General features: G+C 42.5%; 2 long non-coding RNA genes across 3 annotated transcripts; both read left to right on the top strand.

Moving 5' to 3' along the window:
• The first annotated feature begins 896 nt into the window (after window positions 1–896).
• Window positions 897–2417, top strand: LOC127934499 (uncharacterized). Of its 2 annotated transcripts, none has more exons than XR_008147770.1 (3): window positions 897–1723; window positions 1817–1883; window positions 1992–2417. It is a non-coding gene; the product is annotated as an uncharacterized LOC127934499 (long non-coding RNA). The 2 variants fall into 2 exon arrangements; XR_008147771.1 differs by having other exon boundaries at window positions 1817–1910.
• Window positions 2418–2929: 512 nt separating this feature from the next.
• Window positions 2930–12536, top strand: LOC127934506 (uncharacterized). Its single transcript, XR_008147778.1, has 3 exons — window positions 2930–3191; window positions 10193–10278; window positions 11300–12536. It is a non-coding gene; the product is annotated as an uncharacterized LOC127934506 (long non-coding RNA).
• The last annotated feature ends 534 nt before the right edge of the window (window positions 12537–13070 follow it).

The following is a 13070-nucleotide window of genomic DNA, read 5'->3' as shown; positions in this document are numbered from 1 at the left end:
AAATAAATAAACTTTTCCACGACATTCAAATTTATTGTGATGCACTTGTGTGTATGTGTGTGTGTGTATATATATATATATATATATATATATATATATATATATATATATATATATATATATATTGTCACGGGAGGAGCACAAGACAGACACAGTGGGCGTGGCGTCAGGCCTCGGCGAGGCTTTTATTAACAGAAAACATAAAATAAAAGGGAATAAAAGTGGCCAAAGGGGGAAAGTGTCCAAAATAACAGGGAATCTGGTGTCCTCTTCGTGCTGCGGGGTTTGTATAGGTCGGGCAGTGTTCATCGAGGAAGGGTCCAGGCAAGGGGCGGAGTCCGGAGTCTCTCTCGTTGGCCGCGGCGCTGGTAGGGGATGGACGGCCCGGCATCCTGGCCCCTCGGCCGTGTAAACGGGTGCGGTTCTCCTCCGGATCGTGGGTCCGGCAGCTCACGTTTTGGTGGCGCGGGAGTCCCTCAACGCACCCTTCCTAGACCCACGAGGACACCACCCAGCAAACACAGAACGTTGTGAGGACGTTGCCAGTTAGTCGTCATTTGGTCAGCGCGACATTACTTTATGGCAACGTTGTGAGGACGTCGTGGTAAAGTTCCATTTTTTTAAATCTTGGCTAACTTCCCAGAAACGTCGTGGGCACGTACTCAAAAGACGTCGCTAGTTAGTCCCATTTTGGACGTTGTAGCGACGTGGTCAGCTGGTCTTCAGATAACTTTTAATATTATTGCACTAGATGTATTATTATTATTAAGATACCATTTGAACAGCATATTCTTTGGGAAATATACAAAAAAATTAATCAAGCATGTTAAAATAATTATATATATATATATATATATATATATATATATATATATATGCCATCAGTTTAAGAACAATAAAATAAACAATTTACTTAGCAAATGGTGATAATGTTTGTTAATGAAAGAGAGTACGGGACTAATTAACATTTAAACCTTAAACTAGCAGCGCACGTCACTTTCTGAGTGAAGTGCGCGACGTGCGCGTGCCCGTCATTTTGTAACGGTCAACTTCCAGCAGACGGACACGGAGGAAAGGTAAGTCCTATAAATCTACTTTTATTCATAGATTTTAACTGATATAACGTTAAATGCCATCAAAGAGGAGTAGTGTTTTGTATTTTTGTAGGTTTTCTCTTTCAATTTAATAAATAAATGCTCTGTTTGGTTAATTAGCTCAAAAGCAGTCTCAGAGGTGGTCTAAGGTAACGGTAACTGTAAAAATCGAATATAACCTTACCTGTTTTAAATTATTTGAAATTTATCACTATAAACTATACAGTATTAACTTTCTAATTATTCAATTTTTAACCGTAGTAACGTTAATTAGTTTGTTTGAATACCTGCTGCTCGAGCTTGATGATGCTCATGCTATCCATGCTGTGAACTTGAATGTAATCCGATATAACGTTAAATATAAAGTTTAACGTTAATTAGACCGAGGCTGCCGAAATCATGTTCAGTGTAACGTTATGTGGGATTAATAATTTCCCTTTTTCTCCCTCAAGTGGCAGGCTTGTAAATTCTGTCATCTGTTCATTATTGGTGTTGATGGTGTTTTTCACATGCATGCTTTTTAATGCTAGTTTAATTCTCAAATTGATCTGATACTTTCGTTTCACAAAAAGTAAACAAATTGTTCACTTTCTTAGGGCCTGACAACCACCAGTTGAGTCCATGATTCAGTGAGTTCCTTATAAGGAAATATATTTGTTACCACCTAGTAATTTAAATGTATTATTTATTGCTTTAAAATAAACACATATATTTATCATCAGGGGAAGAGACAGTCTGGGCAGCAGCAACAAGACAACTATTACAAGTAGAGATGGGTTTCAAAAACTGGTACTAATTTGGTTCCTGACTTGTTCGGTACTGAAAACATTTACATAAGTTACAGGATCAATAGTGCTGCTATCAGTATTCTTGTAACATTGATTCATTACCCTTTAGACACAACCACATATCCTCCAAATCATCTCTGCGTGGATGGCAGAAAGGATCCAGGATCAAGAGATCATTCTTCATGGAGACTGTTCCACAGGAAGCAGTTTCTCCTGGGTGAAAAACTAAACCTGGTTGTTTCAGCATCACTCAGGCAAGACTAAATACTTTTGAATTGATTTCAGTTGGTTATGTGTTTCAGGTCATCCTGACCATTCTGCTGTCCTGGATGTAAGTCCGTGCAGGAACTACATTTCTCGTTGTTGAAAGATTTGTGCAGCGGTATCCAGACATATAACGCCCCATCACACGGGGCGTCAACGCCTCTCGTTTACTTTTAAATGAAGTGACGTCAAGCATGGTGAAATTAATTCTAGAAATTAATTCTAAATAGAAGTTGAAGACTTCTCAAGCGCCAATGCAGCCGTCCTCCAGTCAGAACATCCTATGCAAAAACCCAAGCGCAGACGCAAGCCAATCGAGTGCATGCAATACCAGAAAACTAATGTGATTGGCTGTCACTATGAGAAGAGACAGTAATTCTGATCCGATATCAGTGTCGTTTTTTGCAAAAAAAAATTTAAATCAATGTAGAATTTTCTATACTTCTGTGTAGGGATGTCAATTTTCAATCATTTCCATGATCGATCGTCGTTTAAATTAATGAACAAATAATCGATTAATCGTTAACCTTAATGCTGCAAAGTCTATTGCAGTAACACCCAGTCACTGGTATGACAGGAAGTGCAAAAGGGTGTGTGTGTGTGTGTGTGTGTGTGTGTGTGTGTGTGTGTGTGTGTGTGTGTGTGTGTGTGTGTGTGTGTGTGTATATATATATATATATATATATATATATATATATATATATATATATATATATATATATATATATATATATATAAAAAACTGTAAAATATATATTTTACAGTAAAGACCAAAAGTTTGGACACACCTTCTCATTCAAAGAGTTTTCTTTATTTTCATGACTATGAAAATTGTAGATTCACACTGAAGGCATCAAGGGCTATTTGAGCAAGAAGGAGAGTGATGGGGTGCTGCGCCAGATGACCTGGCCTCCACAGTCACCGGACCTGAACCCAATCCAGATGGTTTAGGGGTGAGCTGGACCGCAGACAGAAGGCAAAAGGGCCAACAAGTGCTAAGCATCTCTCGGGGAACTTCTTCAAGACTGTTGGAAGACCATTTCAGGTGACTACTTCTTGAAGCTCATCAAGAGAATGCCAAGAGTGTGCAAAGCAGTAATCAAAGCAAAAGGTGGCTACTTTGAAGAACCAAGAATATGACATATTTTCAGTTGTTTCACACTTTTTTGTTATGTATATAATTCCATATATAAATCCACATGTGTTAATTCATAGTTTTGATGCCTTCAGTGTGAATCTACAATTTTCATAGTCATGAAAATAAAGAAAACTCTTTAAATGAGGAGGTGTGTTCAAACCTTTGGTCTCAAACTGATATATATATATATATATATATATATATATATATATATATATATATATATATATATATATATATATATATATATATATACATATATATACATATACATACATACATACATACATACATACATATATATATATATATATTAGACAGTTTCATCGGATGCATGCGCCTGGACCTAAGTTAACTTCCGGTCTGTGTTGTGTATATCGGTCTGGCTGCAGTGCCTTCTACAAACGCAGTTAAAGGCAAGGTGATGAGTAGTCTAAAGTTGGGCTCAGGTGGTTGTGCTGCGGGATGTGTTCCCATACATTTATTTATTTTTGGAGACTCGCCACAATTTTAAAACTGATCGATTTTCAAAAAGGCTTCGTTGAATAAACATGAGTAACGTTACGTACTGCACGTTTAATAATTCCTAACATTTATATGTTTAAACATCAAAACGAGGCACGGGTGTTTTTATATCGCTGTATTTCTGAAGAAAGACTTGCATGTTATATGCCTGATAAAGCAGCGTGTGAGTGTAGCTCTGCTTTGTTTACAGCTGTTACTGGGGAAACGTCTCGGTTACGTCTGTAACCTCGGTTCCCCGAGAAGGGAACGAGACGATGCGTCGATAACGCTTTGGGAACGCATTCTGCGTGAGTGCGTCTGAAGCATCCATGTCAACTAGTCCAATGGCGAGAGTGAGCGTCAGGAGTGACGTCACGACCAGGAATTGATAAAAACCCCAACCGGAGCAACCGGTGTTAGCTTCGACAGTGCCGAAGCAAGTCGATCACAGGAATGAAGGAAGTATGGCAGGGAGACGCATCGTCTCGTTCCCTTCTCGGGGAACCGAGGTTACAGACGTAACCGAGACGTTCCCCATCGAGGGAGAGACGATGCGTCGATAACGCTTTGGGAACGAGAATACCCAAACCGCCATATTACAAGTGCCTGAGTGTCAGACAGAAAACCCAACGCCTCTAGAATTAAAAACCTGAGACCCGGGAGTAGCGTCCAGGTCTAGGCTATAAAACCTGACGAATGTGAGTGGCGAGGACCAGCCTGCCGCATCACAAACATCCTGAAGAGAGGCCCCAGATAATAAGGCTCTAGAGGCCACCATACTCCTAGTAGAATGAGCTCTGACCCCCAAAGGGCACGGTAGGTCAGAAGACTCATAGGCAAGAAGGATAGCCCCAACTATCCACTTACTAAGTGTCTGTTTAGTGGCAGGAAGACCTATCTTAGGTGACCCGAAACAAACAAACAGCTGATCGGATTTCCGAAAAGAAGAAGTCCGATGAACGTAAGTGTCCAATGCTCGCACCGGGCACAAGAGGTTAGACTTTTCCTGGTCCGACGATGCAAACGGGGGAGGACAGAAAGCCTGCAGAACAATAGGTCTCGGAACAACGGTCGGTACCTTAGGGACGTATCCCTGCTTCGGGTAGAGAAATGCTTTGACCATCCCAGGTGCAAATTCAAGGCAGGTGGGAGAAACCGAGAGAGCCTGAAGGTCTCCGACTCTTTTAAGGGACGAAATAGCAAGGAGAAAAGTAGTCTTAAACGAAAGAAACTTCTCAGAGACCGAATCTAGGGGCTCAAACGGAGCCCTAGAAAGGCCTTCTAAAACTATAGCCAGGTCCCAGGCCGGCACTCTAGAACGAGTTGCAGGTCTCAGCCTCAAGGTGCCACGAAGGAAACGAGAGATAAGAGGGTCTCGACCCAGAGATGCACCACCCACTTGGGCGTGGAAAGCCGAGATGGCCGCCACGTAAACTTTTAAGGTGGATGGACATAGACCAGAAGCGAAGCGGTCTTGTAAAAACTCAAGAACTGAGCCAACAGAGCAGTGGACGGGGTCACACTGATGTTGGTAACACCAAGAAGAAAAAACATTCCATTTGAGTCTATAAAGTTTCCTCGTAGCTGGAGCTCTGGAGCTAAGAATGGTCTCCACAACCTCAGTTGAGAGACCACTCTCTATGAGTTGCGCCCCCTCAGAGGCCACACCCAAAGCTTCCAAATCTCTGGCCGGGGGTGAAATATAGTGCCCCCGGCCTGAGATAGAAGGTCTTTCCTGATCGGGATCTCCAAGGGAGAACCGTCGAGGAGATGAATCAGGTCCGCAAACCAGATTCGACTCGGCCAGTGTGGAGCTACGAGAAGTAGACTTACTCCGTCCTGGCGGACTCTCTCCAGAACTCCTGGGAGCAGAGCAACAGGGGGAAAGGCATACAGACGTAGCCTCGGCCACGTCTGTACCATAGCGTCCAACCCCAGGGGGGCTGGATGAGTAAGGGAGAACCATAGTGGACAGTGCGTCGTGTACTGAGAAGCGAACAGATCCACTTCTGCTTGGCCATAACATTCCCATATGAGCTCCACCACCTCCGGGTGAAGCCTCCATTCCCCTGGCCTCAGCACCTGCCTCGACAGGGTGTCTGCTCCAATATTCTGAGTCCCTGGTATATACATCGCCCTCAGAGAGCGTAATTTCCCCAGAGACCACAGGAGGATCTGGTGCGCTAATTTGCAGAGTGGGCGCGAGCGCAGACCCCCCTGACGGTTGATGTAAGAGACCACCGATGTATTGTCTGTGCGGACCAGCACATGATGGTCCCTCAGGTCTGGCAGGAAGTGCCTCAAAGCTTTGAAGACAGCCATCATCTCCAGGCAGTTGATGTGCCAAGAGTGATGATGGCTCTCCCACAGACCCTGAGCTGAGCGGCCTTCCATTACCGCTCCCCAGCCGGTAAGGGAAGCATCTGTCGAGATGGTAACCCGATGACAAAGAGCTCCCAATACCGGACCCTGGGACAGGAACCAGTGTTCTCTCCATATGACCAAGGCGCGGAGACACCGCCGCGTGATCTTGATCGTACGAAGTGGGTTTCCCCTCGGGGAGAACCCTCTGGTCCTGAGCCACCACTGTAAAGGTCTCATGCCCAGCAGGCCAAAGGGGATCACATTGGACGCTGCTGCCATGAGACCCAACAATCTCTCGAACTGTTTTACAGTGCGTGACTGGCCTAGCTTTAGCTCCGAAGTGGCTGCGAGGATGTTGGCTACACGAGCGGGCGAAAGAGAGGCTCGCATCGTGACCGAATCCCATACCACCCCAAGAAAAGTGGTCCTCTGTAATGGAGATAGCACACTCTTCTTGGTATTGAGCCTCAAACCCAACTTTTGCATATGAGCGAGGACGACATCTCGATGCCGAACCGCCAACTGTTCTGATTCTGCTAAAATCAACCAGTCGTCCAGGTAATTCAGAATACGTATGCCCTGCAGCCTGAGCGGGGCCAGAGCTGCATCTACGCATTTCGTGAATGTGCGGGGTGAGAGAGCTAGACCGAAGGGAAGTACCCGATACTGGTATTCTTTGCCCCCGAAAGAAAACCTTAGGAACTTCCTGTGCTGAGGGAGGATGGAGATATGGAAGTACGCATCTTTTAGGTCTATTGTGACGAACCAGTCCTCGGATCTGATTTGAGTCACGATCTGTTTGAGTGTCAGCATCTTGAATTTTAATTTCTGAACTGTACGATTCAACAGACGAAGATCTAAAATGGGACGCAGCCCTCCATCCTTTTTTGGAACAATGAAATAACGGCTGTAAAAACCCGATGCCCTGTCGGGAGGATACACCTGCTCTATAGCATTTTTCGCTAAAAGAGATTTCACTTCTTGCTCCATGACCAGAGCCTGCTCGGGATGCACTACTGTGAGCAACACCCCGTTGTAGCGTGGGGGACGAGAACCGAACTGGATTCTGTAGCCCTTCTCTACTATCTGCAGGACCCATTGAGATATATTCGGCAGACTTTTCCATTCTGTCAGACATTCTACTAAGGGAACCAGCCTCTCGAGGCTGGCCTCTGGTGTAATTAGAACAGCTAGTTCGGGGACCTGAAGCCGAAGCGCAGGAACCACCCGAGCTAACTGCTCTTGGACCCCCCTCAGAGGGAGCGAGCCTGACGCAGCGTCTGGGAGACACAGCGCCAGAGACCCGCTGGAGACCGCTGCGCCCCGAGGCACCAAGGGTGGCGGGGTTGGCAGGACGGCCCCGTGAGAGCACCGAGACCGGACGGGCACCGTATACTGAGGTGTACACCGCACTGTCTCGATTGGGGCTGCCCTCACAGGTCTGACCCATTTGGCGTCAGGACCTTTTCTTCTGAGCCGAAGCTTTCTTAGCGAGAAGAACGGTCCTCAGATCCGGCTTCTGCTTAGATTGCTTTGGCTGTGAGTGCTGGCTCGGTCCCCGTGATTTTTGAGGAGGAGCGCGAGACGCAACACTCTCTTTTTGAAAAACACGATATGAGGAGCATGATGGCTGGGGCTGCCTTGCACGCCCAGCAGCATCAGGATTAGAACGGCGAGGGAGAAAACTTTTAAAAGCTTCAGATTGCTTTTTATTTTCTTGAAATCTTTCAACCACTTCATTCACAGCATCACCAAACAGACCTTCATGAGAAATGGGAGCGTCTAAAAGAAAAGATCTATCTTTATCTTTAATATCTGAAAGATTAAGCCAAAGGTGTCTTTCTGTAGAAACCAAAGCAGCCATAGATCTACCAATAGCACGTGCTGTTTCTTTAGTCGCCCTGAGAGATAAATCCGTAGCCCGACGAAGTTCGCGAATTTCGTCACGGCTGACTCCCTCACTGTTATCTAACTCCCCCAGCAGCTCAGCCTGATAAGCCTGAAGCAAAGCCATCGAGTGAAGGCAAGCTCCAGCCTGACCTGCTGCTGTGTAAGCTTTACCCACTAAATTAGATGTGATCTTTAAAGGCTTCGTGGGCAAAGTCGGGTTCTTAATAGATGACGCTGAACCAGGGGAAAGATAGCTCGCGAGCGTCTGCTCCGCCCGGGGCATCGCCTCATAACCATTTTCTTTCAGCCCTCTTATATCAGAATAAATGCGCACTTGAGGGCTGAAAAGACGTGATGAATATGGCTTATTCCACGATCTAGACAGCTCACTGTGAAGATCAGGGAAAAAAGGGAAACCCCGTGATGTAGGCGATGTTTTAGAAGACAGAAAACGCTCGTCTAATTTGCTTTTAGGACGAGCGCTCTGTTTATCAGATGGCCAAGATATATGTAATTTATCTACAGCTCGTGTTAATACATCAACCAACTCCTCATATGCTGGGGAAAGAGATGGCGAATCCTCTTCCCCCCTGATTGTGTCACCTTCACTGCCCGTTACATCTAACTCCTCGGAGCTAGAGCAACGAAGCAATGGGCTCTCCCCCCGGGCGGAAGAAGCCGCGGGGCGGGCTTCCGACACCGGAGTTTGAGCTATGGATCTCCCAGGTAAGGGAGGAGAAAGAGCCCTCGGACCCGTCTCCAACCCCGCTGAGAGATCCATTTGCGAACCCCAGGAATGCACTCTCCGTTCTGCCTCGGCAGAAGCGGGTCCTGCACCCTGAGGAGCGCGAGGCTCGCCGCTCTTCTCATCAAAGAGTGACAAGCGGGAGCGGAGCATGCGAAGCGAAAGCTTCTCACAATGCGGGCAATCAGTCTCCTCGAAGGCTGATAACGCATGCTCCACTCCCAAACAAACTACACAAAGCTCGTGTGTATCCCCACCCGTTAAATAACGCGGGCAGGGAGAAGCACACGGTTTGAATAGTTGCTTAGCCATAGTATATAAACTTTGCACAAGACAACAGTAAATATGACAGACAGGTTTGACACAGATCGCTTGCTGAGGCACAGAAAGCTAACACCGGTTGCTCCGGTTGGGGTTTTTATCAATTCCTGGTCGTGACGTCACTCCTGACGCTCACTCTCGCCATTGGACTAGTTGACATGGATGCTTCAGACGCACTCACGCAGAATGCGTTCCCAAAGCGTTATCGACGCATCGTCTCTCCCTCGATGGGGAACCTATTTCTCGCACTTTATGTCTATGCTTTAAAACATCTCCTGCTGGCAAATAATGAATTAGCATTTTCATTAAGTCCGCCTGATCCACGCAGCAAACATATTTTGTTTGTTATCAAAAAATATCTACTCTAGAGGGACTTGGCTGTTGTTATTGATTCTATTTGGAAGTCTACCGGTTAGGTTAGGTCCACAAAAGCGCGCATGCGCAGTAACGTTTTTTAATGTTGTTGCCGTTGAAACCGTCTATATATATGTGTGTGTGTGTGTGTGTGTGTGTGTGTGTGTATAATGTAAGTGTGTGTAAAATACATTTCTTTTAAATGTATAGCACAGTAATGAAGGCAGCAACATGTGGTAGATGGGACAGAACAAGAATCTATCATTGTGCTAATGTATTATAATACGAAAGGGTATGGCTCCTATACAGCGTGCAGCACGTAAACACAACCAGTGCGCAGAATGATGCACTTGAAGCAACACAGAGTCACAGCGTGTAGCATTACTCACAGAAATGTTCAAAACACAAAAGGAAGAGATATTGTTGTGTATTATATGTGTGCAATATTTTGAGCCTTTTCTTTTAACGGTTTTAAATATCAGTTATTGTGCGCTCTTGAAGAGAGTTTCATTGTTTTGACTGTAGTAACTAGGGCTGGGATGATATGCTAATCTACTGATTCAATACTATCCCGATACTTGTGTGCCGATTCAATATATATTTATAATTATAATTATATTTATATTATAATTATAATATATATATAATTTAGCATTGTGATTATAGTTATATAACTATTGCAATTCGTGACTTATCCAAATTGTCTGTAAAATGATGTTTGTTTCTGTAGATTTGAGGGAAAGATTAAAAACAAGGAGGTCTGGGAATGACTGAAGGGAACTGACAGCAGTGCGGGAAGGAAGTAATCACCAGAATGTAAGTTCTTTGAGAATGTGTGCTTTGTTTATTACAAGTTGAGTTTTCATTTAAATGTGGCAATGTACACAACTGGTCAAAAGTTTTAAATATATTTTAAAAGTTTAATTTATTTCTATAATGCACAGTTATATTTTCAGCATTAATTACTCCAGTCTTCAGTGTCACATGATCTTCAGAAATCAGAATAATATGATGATTTACTGCTCAATACATTTTTCTGATTATTATCAGTTGTTCCGAACAGTTGTGCTGCCCAAACATTTTGTCTACACTACAGTTATATTTATTTATTATTTATTTTATTTATTTATTTTATTTGGGGGTGGTTGGCTAATAGCAAGAATGCATAAAATTGAAAACCAGTGGTAGAGAAGACTTTTGTAATTTTACAAAAGATTAAATTTTTTTCAATGTTTTGAACTTTGTGTTTTATAAAATAATAATGAAGAAAAAATTCAACTTTCCAGAAATGCTGGAAATCATTTCTAATATGGGGTGCGTTTCCCTAAAACCAACTTTGTTCAAAAAGTTCCTTCGTTACCAATAGAGTTCAGTGGAACTAACAACCGTAGTAAGCTAACTGCAGATGTGATTTACATCATGTATGTCATGATCAGATGTACACTTTGATCTTAGCGGCAATAATGTGATTAGGTGCATGTAAATGCACTGATTTGTGATTATCAGCAATGTTTCCCGATCAGCATATCAGTATATGAAAAAGATCATGTGACACTGAAGACTGGAGTAAAGTTACTGAAAAATTCAGCTTTGCCTCATAATTATTTCAATAAATATGTTTAAGTATATTCAAAAAAAGAGTATGAAAACTGCTATTTCTTTCTTTCTGTTTGCTTTTTTTTTTTTTACAGTTACTTTAAAAAAAATTTTTTATCAAATTAATCTAGCCTTGGTGAGCAGAAGAGACTTCTCTTGAAAACCATAAAGAAAATATTCCAGATTTTGACTGGTTGTGAACATACATGAGCAACATTAACAAGATGATCCTCCCTTTCAGCTCAGAGAAGGATGTTGACAGTGCAGGCCCAGGATGAAGAAGAGGAGGAAGAACACGTTTAACAATTTTCTCATAAGCTTGCCATGTGTTATAATAAAAACAATGAACATGGCTACAATAATATGCTAAATGTTATTAAAAGATTCCAGTTTGCAAGAAGTCTGAGTGTCTGACTCTACACTAGAGGAACTCTTTTCTGAAGAAGATCAGGTGCTGAGAAGAAGCCTTGTTCTACAGCACAACACTGCATCAAGCCTCCTGTCCTTCCTTCAGAAGAGCCTGTCTTCTGCTGCTGGGGTAAGAAACACACTCTTCCTCTTCTCTATCAGCTGTCCTGCACCTAACTCTGCCTCCTCAGCACTGTCTGAAAGAGTCTTCTCCACAGTCAGTAATCACAGATCACAGATTCTTCTGAGAAAGTCAATACTCTCATTTTCTTTAAAACTGTTTTCGTGTGGGACAAATAATACAGTAGAGATGCTAGAAATCTCTATATTGTTCATTTTTCATATCTTTACGCTTTATGAATGTTTTTTATCTGAGAAGCTCAAGAATTATGGTTCTTTGGTAATTGCTTTATTGTTTAGGTTTATCCTCTGATAGTGAGCACAGAGCCCTGATCATGACATGCAAGAAAAAGAAAGAAATCATGTCCATGATTTACTAATTCGTTCCCTCTATGTACTAAAACATGCACGATTACTTTTACATTTCATTGATTTGCTAAATCGTATGCACAATTTACTAATTTGTTCTCTTGATGTATAAATAGTGTACACGTTTTAGCAAATCGAGGGAATGAAATAGAAAATCGTGCGCATGAATTAGCCTAAATGTTTTCCTGCATGCCATGTAATTAAAGCACATCACCATCAGACATTTATACCAGGAGCCTCATACGACGCTCACAGTTTTACTTTGTGCAGTATCTCTGTGCAGTATCTGCTGAATTGTTTCATATCTATTTATCATGTATTTTTTGTTGCACTAAATTATGTTGTATCAATAAGTTTACTGATAATTATTTTTAATTTTCACTAATAACGTCATTAACCATCTCCCCATCTTTAAGACAAAAATGTTCTATTGTTTATATTGTGTAATCTATGAATTGATGTGTTTAGTTTTCTGTGCTCATAACATTTTGCATGTTTAAAAGAACAGGTGCGATGTTCAAAATGTTTTGGCTTCGTATTTGTACAAAGTAGTGCAGAATAAATATTGATTTGTGAATGAATGCAGTGTGTTTTTGTCCATTTTATACTAGAATGTAATGTTTTTGTATTTGTTTGCATTGCATGTATGTAATTAATGTATTAACTATGAATCCCCTATAATTAGATTACAATTAGATTTCATAAGGTTTTTTTTTTGCACCAGAGATGGATTGAGTTTATTAGTTCTTTATGTATTTCAAGGTAATGGTGAGGTGAAAATATGAATTACCAATATGATCCTGTAATGTCACGTCCTCATAACGTGCCAGTTTGGTCGTCAGGACATACTCATCACGTTCCAGCAACGTTCCACTATAACGTCGCCATGACGGATATGGGAATCACAAAGTTACGTCACTGGAACGTTATGTGGTACGTCGCTGAGACCAATATGGTATTTTATAGGAACGTCCTCATAACGTGACAGTTTGGTCGTTGGGACGTACTCCTCACGTTCCATTGACGTTCCACTATAACGTCGCCACGACGGATATGGGAATGACAAAGTTACGTCACTGGAACGTTATATGGTACGTCGCTGCGACCAATATGGT

This window comes from Carassius gibelio, chromosome A18, assembly GCF_023724105.1.
Source record: "Carassius gibelio isolate Cgi1373 ecotype wild population from Czech Republic chromosome A18, carGib1.2-hapl.c, whole genome shotgun sequence".
NCBI classification, from domain to species: Eukaryota; Metazoa; Chordata; class Actinopteri; order Cypriniformes; family Cyprinidae; genus Carassius; species Carassius gibelio.
This window is presented reverse-complemented; position numbering and strand designations above follow the sequence as displayed.